This window comes from Neomonachus schauinslandi, chromosome 10 (genome assembly GCF_002201575.2).
Source record: "Neomonachus schauinslandi chromosome 10, ASM220157v2, whole genome shotgun sequence".
Classification (NCBI taxonomy): domain Eukaryota; kingdom Metazoa; phylum Chordata; class Mammalia; order Carnivora; family Phocidae; genus Neomonachus; species Neomonachus schauinslandi.
Genome location: NC_058412.1, coordinates 10,130,863 through 10,144,188, shown reverse-complemented (window position 1 = coordinate 10,144,188; position 13,326 = coordinate 10,130,863). Strand labels below are relative to the sequence as shown.

The window sequence follows — 13,326 nt, the reverse complement described above, 5'->3', positions numbered from 1 at the left end:
AGTTGAGCTGCTAAGAGTAATTGTGTCAAATTCACTTTAGAAAACTCTGCAGTAGTGAATTTTCCCATCAGGAAATATGTACTATCATGTTGATTGCTGTGGTATCCACAGCATCCTACACATGGAAGGGACCTAAATATCCATTAGTGCTTAGGTGGACAAAGAAAATCTGGTATATGCTTACAATGGAAAAGCTTAAGCTAAGATTTCAAGAAATGAATAAAACCCTGTCACAGGAAGTGGCTGCTATAAGACTTCAGGTCAAAACAGAAACAGATGGTTTTGAGACTCCATGAAGGTCTAGTAAGTCCTTGACTGGTCCTTCAGAGACAGCTTAAACTTAGGGCTGTGAAGGCAGAGAGTGGTGGCCTGGGGAATGACATCACCTATTTTCTTGCTTAACTGAAATGGGAGAGTGACAGATTTATAATTCCCACAAGAAGGAAGTCAGAAGCAATGGTCTAAAGATTTGACTGGGAAGACACTTTTGACGACAGAGATCAGTGTCCTTAAATTTTTAATGAAGTAAATATTTTTCTACTTTTTACCCTCAGGAGGTTTTGAAAACTCTTTTATAGATAATCTTCCCAAGATTATTTAAGTGTCGATACATCATAAATGATACAGAAGTGCTTTCAATTTTTCTGGAGTCAGGGAATCATGTATAGTTTATTTTGTTTTGTTTTGTTTTTGGAGCTATAATCCTTTTTATTTTCCTATTTTATTTCCTATGTATTTTATTTTATTGATTTTAAAATCAAGCATAAAACAAACATCAATTGTTAAACACTAATATGTTCAAAGTACATCATTTGTGCAAGAGAAGGACTAAAAACAAAAATGTGTTTCCAGAGATCCGAACAAAGTGTCAGGGCCTCGCCTCACACAGCCTTCCGATGGTGCCACTTCATAATCGCTGGCTCTAAACAAGGTTGCAGAATTCTTTGCCAGGTATTTTAGGAAATTATGAATATAATTCAGTAATAACACGAGGTTCTTCTCATCCACGGCTGTGTAGGCCAATATCGCTCCAGTTCGTAAAAATAATCTCAGTAGATGTGGTGCCCAATACACCTGGTCATGGGTGCATCCAGATGGTTTGCGAGGATCTCCGTGTCCCGGGGTCTCTCAAATTTGTAGAGTAGCTGAGTGCCCAAAAGTACTTTGAAGTATTCCTTTATCCCTGCCACAGCCTTATTAACTGCGTACTCCTTATTATCTGTGTTTTCCTGAGATTTCTTCTATTGTGCATAGAATGGAGTCCACGTTTTTCTTGGCAGGAAGATAAAAGACCTGTTGCTGCCTGGCAGTTAAGTCCTAATCCTCAACAAACCACGGTTTTAGTTCTTTAAGAATCTTTAATTCTATTCATGAATAACTTCCTCAGTGTCAACAGTAGGATCCACTGGGGCCCTTTACTTGTGAGGAGGCTGAGGTGTCTCCCTGGTCTGCCACCATCTGCACTTCCAGGTATTTTCTGTTTGTTCTTTTTGGCTTTCAGTTCAACATTTTTCTGTTGGCAGAACAGACATCATCTTTTCTGGGGCAGCCCCCCTCATCTTCCTCTCTGCATATTGCTCCTGACTGGCTATCTGAAGTTCACACTGTTTCTGTAGATTGGTATCCACATATTTGAGTATTCTGCTTTCTAGAACCCATTCAATCCCAATTTTTATTCCAACCACTGTAATGTAAAAAGTATTTCACTTGTTTGTCCTTTATGGCAACCTTTACATAAATGTTGTATAGTTTATTTTGTAAACTGTTTTGCTTGTAACTCTATCATCTGTATTCTTTGCCAGCCACAGTTCTTACTACATTTCCCTTATACCATATACATCAGTCTTACAGAAATGCACTAAAAATCTGAATGGACTCTGCTTTCTCCCAGTTTCCATATGCATGTGCTCTTCACTGTAGGAATGCCCTTTACCCATGCACTGGCTGGCTAATTTCTCATCCTGCAAGATTTGGTTCAGTCACAGCATTCACAAGGGTGCTTCCCCTGATCGTGCACTAACCAGAGTTTGGTTCTTTCCCTATGCAACCATTTCCCATGTTTCCTGCTTTCATAGTGCTTATCCATAATGCTTACCCAGTGCTCTAAAATTCTGGTTTATTTGTCTATTATTATAATAGACTATGAGCTGTTTCAGAATAAGAACCATGGTTTCTAAATGTTTCCATCTTTTGCAATAATGTAACACCTGGAAGATTATAGCTAATTAATGAAAGCTTGTTAAAAGAATAAAAGAATGAGTAAACATAACATGAACATAACATACACTAATACCCAACTACATACATCAACAGGAAATTGTCCAAAGCCAAGTTCAGAGGGGTATGATCCTAAAACTGCATCGCCTTACTACCCTTCCTTTACTGTCAATGTCATTGGAAATCTGATTCTCAGTGTTGAGTATGAAATGATAAATGATAAAGCAAATCTCTGAGCTCTTGCAGTCAGAGGAGATGCTCAATGATACCGTACATGAAGGAAAAACTATTTCTATTTCGCCATAGCAAAGGAAACCATTTTCAGCTCAAACATCATCAACAAGAAAGTTAGTTTCATCCAAAGGAACAAATTATAGTAACACTTTCACAACAAAAGCAGATGGCAGACTGCAAAACACAGAGGCTGACCACAGAAGTAAGGAGTCCGAGAACAAAGAGTACTTCAATTGGAAAGAAACAAGACAGAAAGCTACAGGGCACCCTAGAGGCCAAACACGTGACACTTATTAACACATGAACTAATGGGTGGCCTTTAAAAAAAAAAAAAACACATTTAAAGGACAAAGGCCGATTACTTCAAGTGAACCTGAAAAGTATAATAAAAATTTCAGAATTATCTTCATTGAAATTGAGCCAGCGATGGAAATTATTAGGCATACTCAAAAGAGAAAGAGATATGGCCAGCAATTCAGTCACTATGAACCAATGTCCCAGCAGGCGGGGCTGTTTTGTGGAGTAGTGAAAAGAATTCTAAAATTCATCTTCAAGGGAAAGTATGAGAATAATCAGAGAATTTTTGCAAAAAAAATAATAAGATAAACTGCAAAAGTGAAACAATGCATCGTATATTTTAAAATGATAATATTGGGGTGCCTGGGTGGCTCAGTTGGTTAAAGCGACTGCCTTCGGCTCAGGTCATGATCCTGGAGTCCCGGGATCGAGTCCCACATCGGGCTCCCTGCTCAGCGGGGAGTCTCCTTCTCCCTCTGACCCTCCCCCCTCTTATGCTCTCTCTCTCTCTCATTCTCTCTCTCAAATAAATAAAATCTTTAAAAAAAAATAAAATGATAATATTGATACACAAAGATTGATGGGAATAGAATAAGATCAATATTTATATAATGTTAATATATTAAAGGAGTGGAATCTTACTTAAGTCAGTAATTACTAATCAAGTGATGGCAGAGTAGAGGCATTCAATTCTGTTCTATTCCCTGAAACTCACTGAAATGAGGGCAACAATAACACCAACAAAAAAAGAGCATTTCAAATTTAGTAAGAATTTTAGCTATGAAGTAATTGCAACCTCAGATCACTAGTTAAGGCTTCTCAAAGTATTATTATTTTACTAAAATTCTTATCTCATCTTCTTTTTACTTTGGTTTGTGGCATAATAGTTAATACAGTTGATGTTCCAGCGTATCTGTGCTTTCAGCATCTTTCCCTTGATTTGTCATATCTCTCTGTCTCTCGTTCACTGTCTCTTTCTTTATCTCTGTCTTTTACACCCACACCCACACATACCCATACGTCCACCCCCCCACGCATATTCCCCACCCCACCCACGCACCCACAGCCACAGAGCCATCCCTTCATTCAGCTAATACTCACTAAGTCATTTACAGGGCAGCACTCCTCTTTAGGAACCATCATGTCTCTTTACAACATCATCTCAGTTCTAAGTGTACATTTATACCAGACAGTTGTGTTGTTGTCATTATTGTTCGAGTTGTTGTACGGTTATTCTTTGTTTCATGATCTTGCCTGCTCTCCTGTTTTCTTCAAGTTAAGTTCAGGGAGTCAATTTTTGTTGGGTCCTTTCTGCCTTTAAGATGCTGATTTACTCTTTTGATATTTTCTAGATGAGTAGAAAATAGGCTTATAAGCTGAACTTCTCTGGATTCTTAGTTTTTCAAGGTAATGTGACTAGGAGGAGGGTCTTCTCTACTAGTCATATTAGAGCTTTTGAGCTCATATTAAAGCATTTGAGCTTTCAGGGTGGTCCCTCTGTTGGCATGGAGGGAGGGGGAGGTGGAGAGGGAGAGGCAGGGAGGTGGAGAGGGAGAGGCCAGGGAATAAGGGAGGGAGAGATTTATTTTAAGGAATTGGTTTATATGATTTTGGGGAAGTGATAAATCCAGAATTTACAGGTCAAACAGGCAGGAAACTCAGGGGAAGAGTCGATGCCACTGCTGGAATTTGGAAGCACGGTGGAGACAGAACCCTCTCTTCCTTGGGGTCCTTCAGTCTTTTTCTCTATGGCCTTCAAATGGTTAGATGAGGCCCATATAGATATGGAGGATAAGCAGACTACGTGTTAATCTCATGTAAAAAATATCTTCACAGCAGCATCTAGACTGGTATTTGACCAAATGTGTGGGTACCATGGACTAGGACTAGCGAAGTTGACACATAAAATTTACCATCACAGTGATTCATCAGTCCCCATTTCTCTGTCCCTTTTCTTTCCCCAAACAACGAGCAGATAGTGACATACAGAAGCACACCCACCCCCAGCCATTATTTATTTGAAAGAATTTGAAATCTTCCTTGTTCAAATTTGTATGCCTTTGCTTTATTTCTAAGAACCTATTAAAATATCTGAAATTCTATTTTTATCATACAATTATTTAATGATTTTGAGGCTTATTCTTTTATTAACTTTTTAAAAATGTATTTATTTGAGAGAGAGAGAGTGCGAGCATGCCTGCGTGAGCTAGGGGGAGGGGCAGAGAGAGAGGGAAAAGCAGACTTCCCACTGAGCATGGAGTCCTGTGTAGGGCTCCATCTCAGGAGTCTGAGATCATGACCTGAGCTGAAATCAAGAGTTGGACTCGATTGAGCCACCCAGGCACCCCTTGTATTAACTTTTGTATCTATTAATGATAATATTACTTTGTGTATTTTCTATTTTAATGTGAAATGTGCATTTTTGTGGATATTTATATATGGAAATTACTTGAATTATTTGACCTCAGATGACAATTCCTCCTGAAAAAAATTTCTCTTTGCTTCTACAGGTTTCCACAATCACTATAGATCCATGAGTTAGAATTTTCAAATAAATTAGCATCTTGCAGCTCTTTGGGTTACCGAAGTAATTTCTATTGGGTGATAAACCTACCTTAGGGCTGGGGCGTGGTTGTAAAAATCTCAGAAAAAAATCAATTTTTGTTTTTCCTCTCTGCTCGGAGCCTAAGTATCCGAAAGGATTTCTCACATCAAGGCAATGATACAGTTATTGCTAATTTTCTCTCCAGGGTAATTGCTTCTTTCCCTACTATGTCATGCATGGATGAAAGAAATGTGCTTATTTGTTGATTTTATTTTTTGGTTATTATCAGGGAAGGTGTTCAGTGTAGTCAACTGGGTAAATTAAGTATATAAGTTATTTAAGTATGATTTTCAATTTATCACATTTTTCCTTATTTTTTAAAAACACTACTCTATTGGAAATGTCTTGTTTCTATTGAAGTATTGTTAAGTTATGAATTCTCTTGTTTTGAATTCATACTGTCAGGGAATTTTTCTATTTGATTAAGCATTTCAAAAAACACATCTTTTGGGTACTTTGAGTACAGTTGACCTTCAAACAATGCAGGGTTTAGGGTTAACCCTAACCCTACAGAGTTGAAAGTCCACACATAATTTTTGCTTTCCCCAAAACTTAACCACTAATAGCATATTGTTGAAGGGAAGCCTTACCAAGAATTTGAAATGAGCTCTTCATAAATAAGCATTGAATGCAATTAAATTAATTTGGGATTGGCACTAAAAATATTAAAATACATATGTGCCTATTTTATTCTGAGAACTTGATATCTCCTATCAAGTGATTCCAGTATCATGACTCCTTATTGGGATTTCTGACTCTATGAAGTTGCAGTTTAGGGAATTGTTTAGAAACATAGAAAATTATAGCCTCTAGGCTTGACCCTATTCATAAACCCTCTCCTCTTGGAATCTAGGACACAGAATTCAAAAGTTGGAAGTCACTTGAAAACAAATCTGTACTTTTGGGTGGAGCTCACGAATGCACAGATTTCAGACTAATAAATATCTTGACAAGGAAAATTTGAAGTTTTCCTTAATAACATGGATTCCTACTGGGCAGCACAAGTTGCTTCTCAAGGCTTAACCTGAATCCTCTTGCTAAAATGCTAACTCACTTCCTCAGTTAACAGAAAAGGCCACTGCTCATTGTTCCATAGGCCATATTTCCTCTCCTTAAAGATTAGGTGTCCATTCAACCTTCTTTCTTTCGAGCTATAATGAACCTCGTTTTTCTCTCTTTCTCTCCTGGGGACAGTTCCCTGACTTTTCATCACTCGGTTTGTTCCTCTGTGGCCTCTTGCTCAGACCCCTGTATTCCTCTGCTTGTCAGGGTGTCTGAGTATCCGGAAGCTACCCACGGTTTGCCCTATCCTTTTTATCCTGACGTGGCACCCATAGCGATCAATTCTGCAAGAATCTGTATTCTCTTGCAGGTTTCTACAAGGAAGCAAAAGGTCTTTTTCCTCTGACAAGTGAACACTATAGATTTTATACATTTTATCAAATTCACAACATGTCTGCAGAAGGTCCCTTAGATAAACAGTGTGTCACCTCAGCTGGGAACCTCACGCTAGGGAAAATACAGTGGCCTCCGGTGACAGTTCTTTTCTGCTTCCTAAAACTGTCGACCTTTTCTAAATATTTCATTTCTTTTTGGGAAAAATACAGGGATGTTGTTAAATGTAACTCACTTCTTTTAAAAGTTTAGACTCTGTGGCTTGTCAGCAGAACACAGCTCCAGTGGGCCCTGCATACGAAATCACTAGCAGGATAATCCTACAGGATGTCAACTTCTATGGGTCAATGACAAAGCACTGCAATAATAGTTTGCTACAGAGGTATATTTTACAATACAATGAGCTAACAAATTCTAACCCACCAAGCTTAAAACAAGATGAAATAAAACAGAAAATGTTCTTGTTCTGCAGAACTGGGCATGTCAATTTCTTGTGGCTTTTTTGGAAAAGTACTACATTTCAGATGGCTCTTCTCAGGGAGTTAGGTAAAGATAATTCATAAGAAAATATTCATTAATAGCTGTGTGTTATTAAAAAGCTGTCCAAGTTCTTTTTTTCCCCTCATGGTCTGAGAAGATTTTATTTAAAGCCTTAAGCAGGATAAATTAATGTTCTGTTCATCCCTTCTGCTGTCTTCACTTGTTTATTAATTAACATAATCTTCTAACATTTAGCAAGATAAAGCCTGCTGAACACTGGGGAGATACACTTAGAAAAGAAATACAAAAGCTGGTGAGAATCCTACCTCATAGCCAGGCTCCTCTCTTTATTAATTTTAATCAAAGGAGGTTTGACCGTAAACACATCATCACTTTATATTTGCATGTAATGCTTCCTCATTAGCAACAAGAGAGAGACTGAGGATATGGGTGATAAATATGCATGACCTAAATTTATTGTGGTATCTTCCAGTAAAAGAGAAAGTGGGAAATTTGAAGATGTTTCAGGACAAAATGTAATTCGTGGGTCACCATGGCCAGGGGATAGCAGACACAGCACATGCTCTCCATCTTCTCAGAGTTCCTGCTAAACCTGCCTATTCCGTTCACAAACATGTCAGCCATCATGATATGTCAGTCACTAGACGTAAAAGTGACACACACTTTGCCATCTGGAAGCATTGTGTGGTGAGGGCATACAGACATTAGTTAAATAAACATGCAAAAATATTTAAACCTATGAGAATGACTTAAAATTATAAAAGCAAGAGCAATACCAAATTTAATCTGGGAAGGTTTTCCTGAGATAACGCTTACTTTGAAAGTCTAACAAGGTGAAAACTAGAGAGAATATTTTTGGTTTTGTTTGTTAGTTTGTCTTTTGGTTGAATATTTGATGATTATAGGAAAAACAGTTATTTTCAAATAGTGTTCTGTATTAAAAAAGAAACTGAGTTTTTAAATCTTCTTCCATAGAAAACACTTACTATGGAAGATAACTTTTAAGGGCAATCATTTTACAAATTGCATCGAGTTTATTAGTAACTTCAAAGTAATGTTTCGATGATACGGGTTTATAGATTTCAAAACTCTTCCCTTGACAATATAAAGATTTCCAATAAGAATGTATGTAGAGGGGCTCCCTGGTGGCTCAGTCGGTTGAACGTCTGACTCTTGATTTCGGCTCAGCTCATGATCCCAGCGTCCTGGGATTGAGCGCTCAGTGGGGAGTCTCCTTGAGATTCTCTCTCTCTCTTTCCCTCTGCCCCTCCCCCCCACTCACACACTCTCTCTCTAAAATAGATAAATAAATCTTTAAAAAAGAAGCGTGTAAGTACAGACACACAAAAACATACAACACTCCCTTGTCAATGGGAAAATTTCTCTTTAAATGTACATATTGAGGAAGAACACAGAATGAGGCCCAAATGATAATATGGAGTCATGGGTACTTAATCTGAAATAGATTTAGATGCAAAAACATAACTGTTATTCCAGTCTGTACTCAAATGACCCAATGCTGTCTTCTTAATGAGAGATATTAAGTAGAATGCTCCTAGACAACAAAATATGTAACATTAATTCTTAATCTGTATTCTATTATAGGTTCAAATGCCTTTTCAATTCTTTAGGAAAAGACAAAACTTATTCTCAACAGATTTAATAAATCTCAGATAGCACGCTAAACCTACTTTTGTTACTTTTGAAAATAGCAGGCCAGTTGGGTTTCCGGGGGTCCCTCTGCTGCGCCTGCACCTCCCTCACCTTCTCAACCCTCTTAATTTGTTCCATTTCTCATTTTCATCACTACTTATTTTCCCTTCTTCCTTCTTTTTCAATTTTGTTCATATTATATGTCTTTCTCCTTATTAGAAGTGATGTGATTTATCTCCTAAAGATAAATTTCCGAAGGAATTGAAACTAACAAACACAATAATTCCTTAGTGCTAAAGAAATCTATTTCTATTGTTTTATGTTTTCAAATGCATTTTTGATATGTTATAGAATTTCCATTCATTTTTCTTTCCTACTTTATTTTGGCCATCAAATGTATTACTACATTTCAGAATTCTAAAGCCCATTTTTTTTCCTATTAAAGCACTAGTTCCAGACATATATTTAATGAAATACAGAGTTATAAATCCTTGTAAAATCTTGGATTATAGGCCTGCTCAATTCTTTAAAAATTCAAACGCCTAATAAATTTTGAAAGTGAACATAGAAATAAAAAGAAAGGTTTGCTAATACATCTCAAGGAGTAGTAATTATTCAACAACAGATAACTTTCAACTGCTTTGGAGGTTCAAATGTTGGTTGATACTTCGGCATTAACCCAAAGTAAAAGAGGAATTTCTGGTTCAACCAAATTATATATTCAGTGAAATGGATTATTAAATTGAATAAATATGTAAGAGTGACTAATGTTTCAAATGAGAGTTAGGAGAACTTATCTAGAAATCAATCACCTTCTCTAAAATACTTACCTTTTCTAAAACAATGTAAATTTTTGGAATATACTTTATTGGGTTTGGAGCATCAGAGTCAGTATAAGGAATGAAGGAAGGGTATAGAGTAGTGGAGTTGAATGGAGGATCAAGTCAGCAGGGACAGGTGAGATTGAGAGATCGATTTAAATAAAGGTAAGTTGGATAGAAAATACATTTAGAGTCACATTCTTTTGGGGTGGGGTAGGACAGCTGCATCAAGAAGCTTGATGCTCCTTGTTTGGCTGGGTCCTCTCCATTGACGGTTGTTAACTTACCCTACCTTCCTCTCCTTCTCTGAGGAGCTGAGCAGAATTTGTTCACATTCTTATTATCAGGATCAAAGATCGATTCTGGGTGATGAGGATATGCTGACAGCCTGCTGACAGCCCACCAGAGCACTACTGATACTGAGAATCCAATAATTCTTTGTTACAGGAGGCTGTCCTTTGTATTGTGGAATATATGGCAGATCCCTGGCCTGTACCTCCAGATGCCAATTCCATCCACTGCCCCCAGTCACTATATTAAAAACTGTCTCCAGACTGCTTAGTTGTGAACCACCAGATTAGCATGTGATCACTGGGCTAGAGCAGCCCCAAAGATGTCAGTGAGTGGATCATGCAGTGCTTTATCCCATGTTCCTGGAGGAGAATATGCTGAACTTTAGAAGTGGCACTTTCAAATGAGAGACCCTCAAATTTAACCTTCAAGGCAAATCTGCTTTTCAATCCATACCTCCTATCTGTCTCTAATACGATATGTTTAATAATTTGAGCACTCTATTTTACTTATTTGGTTCTATATTCATGGGCTGACCATCAGCATTCTAAATTTAAGGAATACCCCTTTGCGCCTCTCTGTTTTCCCATCACCTCCCAAATTCCTGGCCAGTAGAAGGCCCTTCATTACCATTTGCTGAAATGTTTTTCAGACTGAAGTACTAAATCACAAAACAACTCCACTCATTTATGAAATTGATTAGCAAGCATAGGTGTTCTCCTGGAAAGGATAGGCTATTCCATGAATTCTATCATAGGTGAAAGTCTGTCCCTCAAAGAATACTGTAAGAGAATGTTCCCCAGACAAACTCATCATGTGTAAATGTACTGTTTCTCTGCCTTTTCCTGTACTTATAGTCAGTGACATACAACTTAGAGCAAATTTTATCTTGTCCTCTTACCTCACAGATTCCCAGTAGTAGAGTTTATTTCTATAACTTAGTAATTGGACCACAATGGAGTCATCACCGAATGTTTCCCTCTGTGCCTGGTGCAATGTTAGCTACATAACAAATGCTCAGCAAAACCTTGATTTAATTGAAAAATCAAATTTCATTTGATCTGAAATCATACTTTGTATAATTTCTATTCATGTTTTTAAAGCTGTGTTTACGGCCCAGAATAGGGTCTTTCTCGAATGTCCATGTGAGCTTGAAATGGATGTGTGTTCTGTTGTTCGATAGTGTATTCCACAAATGTCAGTTCAATGAAGTTGATTGATAGTGCTAGTCAATTCAGCTATGTCTTTACTGATTTTCTGCCTGCTGGATTACTAAGAGAGGATTGTTGAAGTTGACAATAATAGGGGAGTTATCTATTTATCTTTGATGTTCTCTTAGTTTTTGCCTGATATATGTTGACCTTCTGGTTGTTATCTACATCCATGTATAAGAATGTTGTATTTTCTTTGCGAATTGACATCTTTATCATTCTGTAATGCCCCTCCTTATCCCTGACCATTATAATTTTTTTTGAAAAATGCTTTGTGTGAAGATAATATAGTTACTCCAGCTTTCTTTTGTTAAGTGTTAGCATGGTATATCTTTATTTATTCTTTACTCTTTTTTTTGAAGGTCTAGTGAAAACACATTTAGAATGTCAACCAGAGGGATTTTTATTTTAATGAAAAATAATAATAAGCCCTCTGCAAGGAGAGCAGATTTGACAAAGTTATTTAAACATATATGTGGGCTTTAATGTTTCAAAAGAAGTTTTAGAAAAATGGGGGGGGGCACCTGGGTGACTCAGCCAGTTTAGTGGCTGACTCTTGATTCTGGTTCAGGTCATGGTCTCAGGGTCCTGGGATCAAGCCCCGCATCAGGCTCCACCCTTAGCAGGGAGTCTGCTTGAGATTCCCTCTCCCGTTGCCTCTCCCTCCACTCACGCCCTGTCTCTCTCTCCCTCTTTCTCTCTAAAATAAATAAATAAATCTTTTTAAAAAATGGGATTTAAGCTAATTTGTGAGTTTGGGCCTGGGTCTCAGGATCGCTACTAGATAGTCTTAGAAAGCAAGACTCCTTTGCCACATAAGAGTTTGGAACAGATTCTATGGTGTTTGAGTTGGAAGGGGACTTAGAGATGATGCGATTTCTTTTCCCAGAGATATTTATTTTATTGACGTATAATTAACATACAGTGTTATATTAGTTTCAGTTATATGACATGTTGATTCAACAATTCCATACTTTACTCAGTGCTCAGCACAGTAAATATAGTCACCATACAACATTATAATAATATTATTGACTATATTCCCTATGCTGTGGTTTTCATCTTTGTGACTTATTTATTTTAGAACTGGAAATTTGTTCCTCTTAATGCCTTCTATCTATTTCACCTATACCCCCACCCACCTCCCCGCTGGCAACCACCAGTTTGTTCTCTGTATTTAAGAGTCTGTTTTTCTTGTGGTTTTTTTGGGGGGGGTTAGGGGGGGGGTTAGGGGAGGTGGGTTGGTTCTTTACTTTTAACCTAAATGTGTCTTTATATGTAAAGTGGGCTTTGTTTAGACAACATATAGTTTATTCTTGATTTTTCATACTTTCTGACAATCTCCCTTTTATTTGGGGTATTCAGGACATTCACACTTAAAATGATTATTGCTATAGTTGGATTGGTATTAAGTTACTAATTTTAGTATTTAATATTTATTGATTTTTTTTTTTTTTTTTTTTTTAGTTTCTTCCCCCCACTTTATTTTTTGCCTTTTCTGGTTTTAGTTAAGCATTTTATATAATTTGATTTTATATCCTGTATTAGAATATTCATTGTATTAAAAAATAGTGCTTGCCCTAGAATTTGTAATATACATTGTTATCTTATGTAAGTTTACTTGCAAATACTACACCATTTCATATGTAGTGTAGGGAATTATAACTATTTCCAATTTCTACCTACAACCCCTTGTGATATTGCTCTCATTAATTTCATTTATCTGAATGCTATAAATGCCTAATATATTTTTAATGTAACCACTTAAAATAATTAATTTTTTTTAAAAAATTAAGGATTTAATGTTTCATTTATTTATTCTTAGATACTCTTCTGTTCTTTATGTAGATCTAAATGTGTGACCTGCATATTTTTTTTCATCTGTCTGAAAAACTTTCAGCATTTCCTGCAGGTTATATTTAGTGGCAGTGAATTACCACAGTTTTTGATAATTGAGAAAATATTTACTTTTCCTAGATTTTTTTTTTTTTTCTTTCAACATTTTAAGTATTTACCTACACTTCCTTATTGCTTGCATGGTTTTTAGGAACTTTTCTGTAATTTCTTCTTGTTCGCCTATCACCAACCCTAACCCCCTGGG

At 36.9% G+C, this 13,326-nt stretch overlaps 1 pseudogene; it reads right to left on the bottom strand.

The window, feature by feature from the left end:
• Window positions 1-828: 828 nt before the first annotated feature.
• On the bottom strand, window positions 829-3,888 carry LOC110587444 (annotated as a pseudogene).
• Between the last annotated feature and the right edge of the window lie 9,438 nt (window positions 3,889-13,326).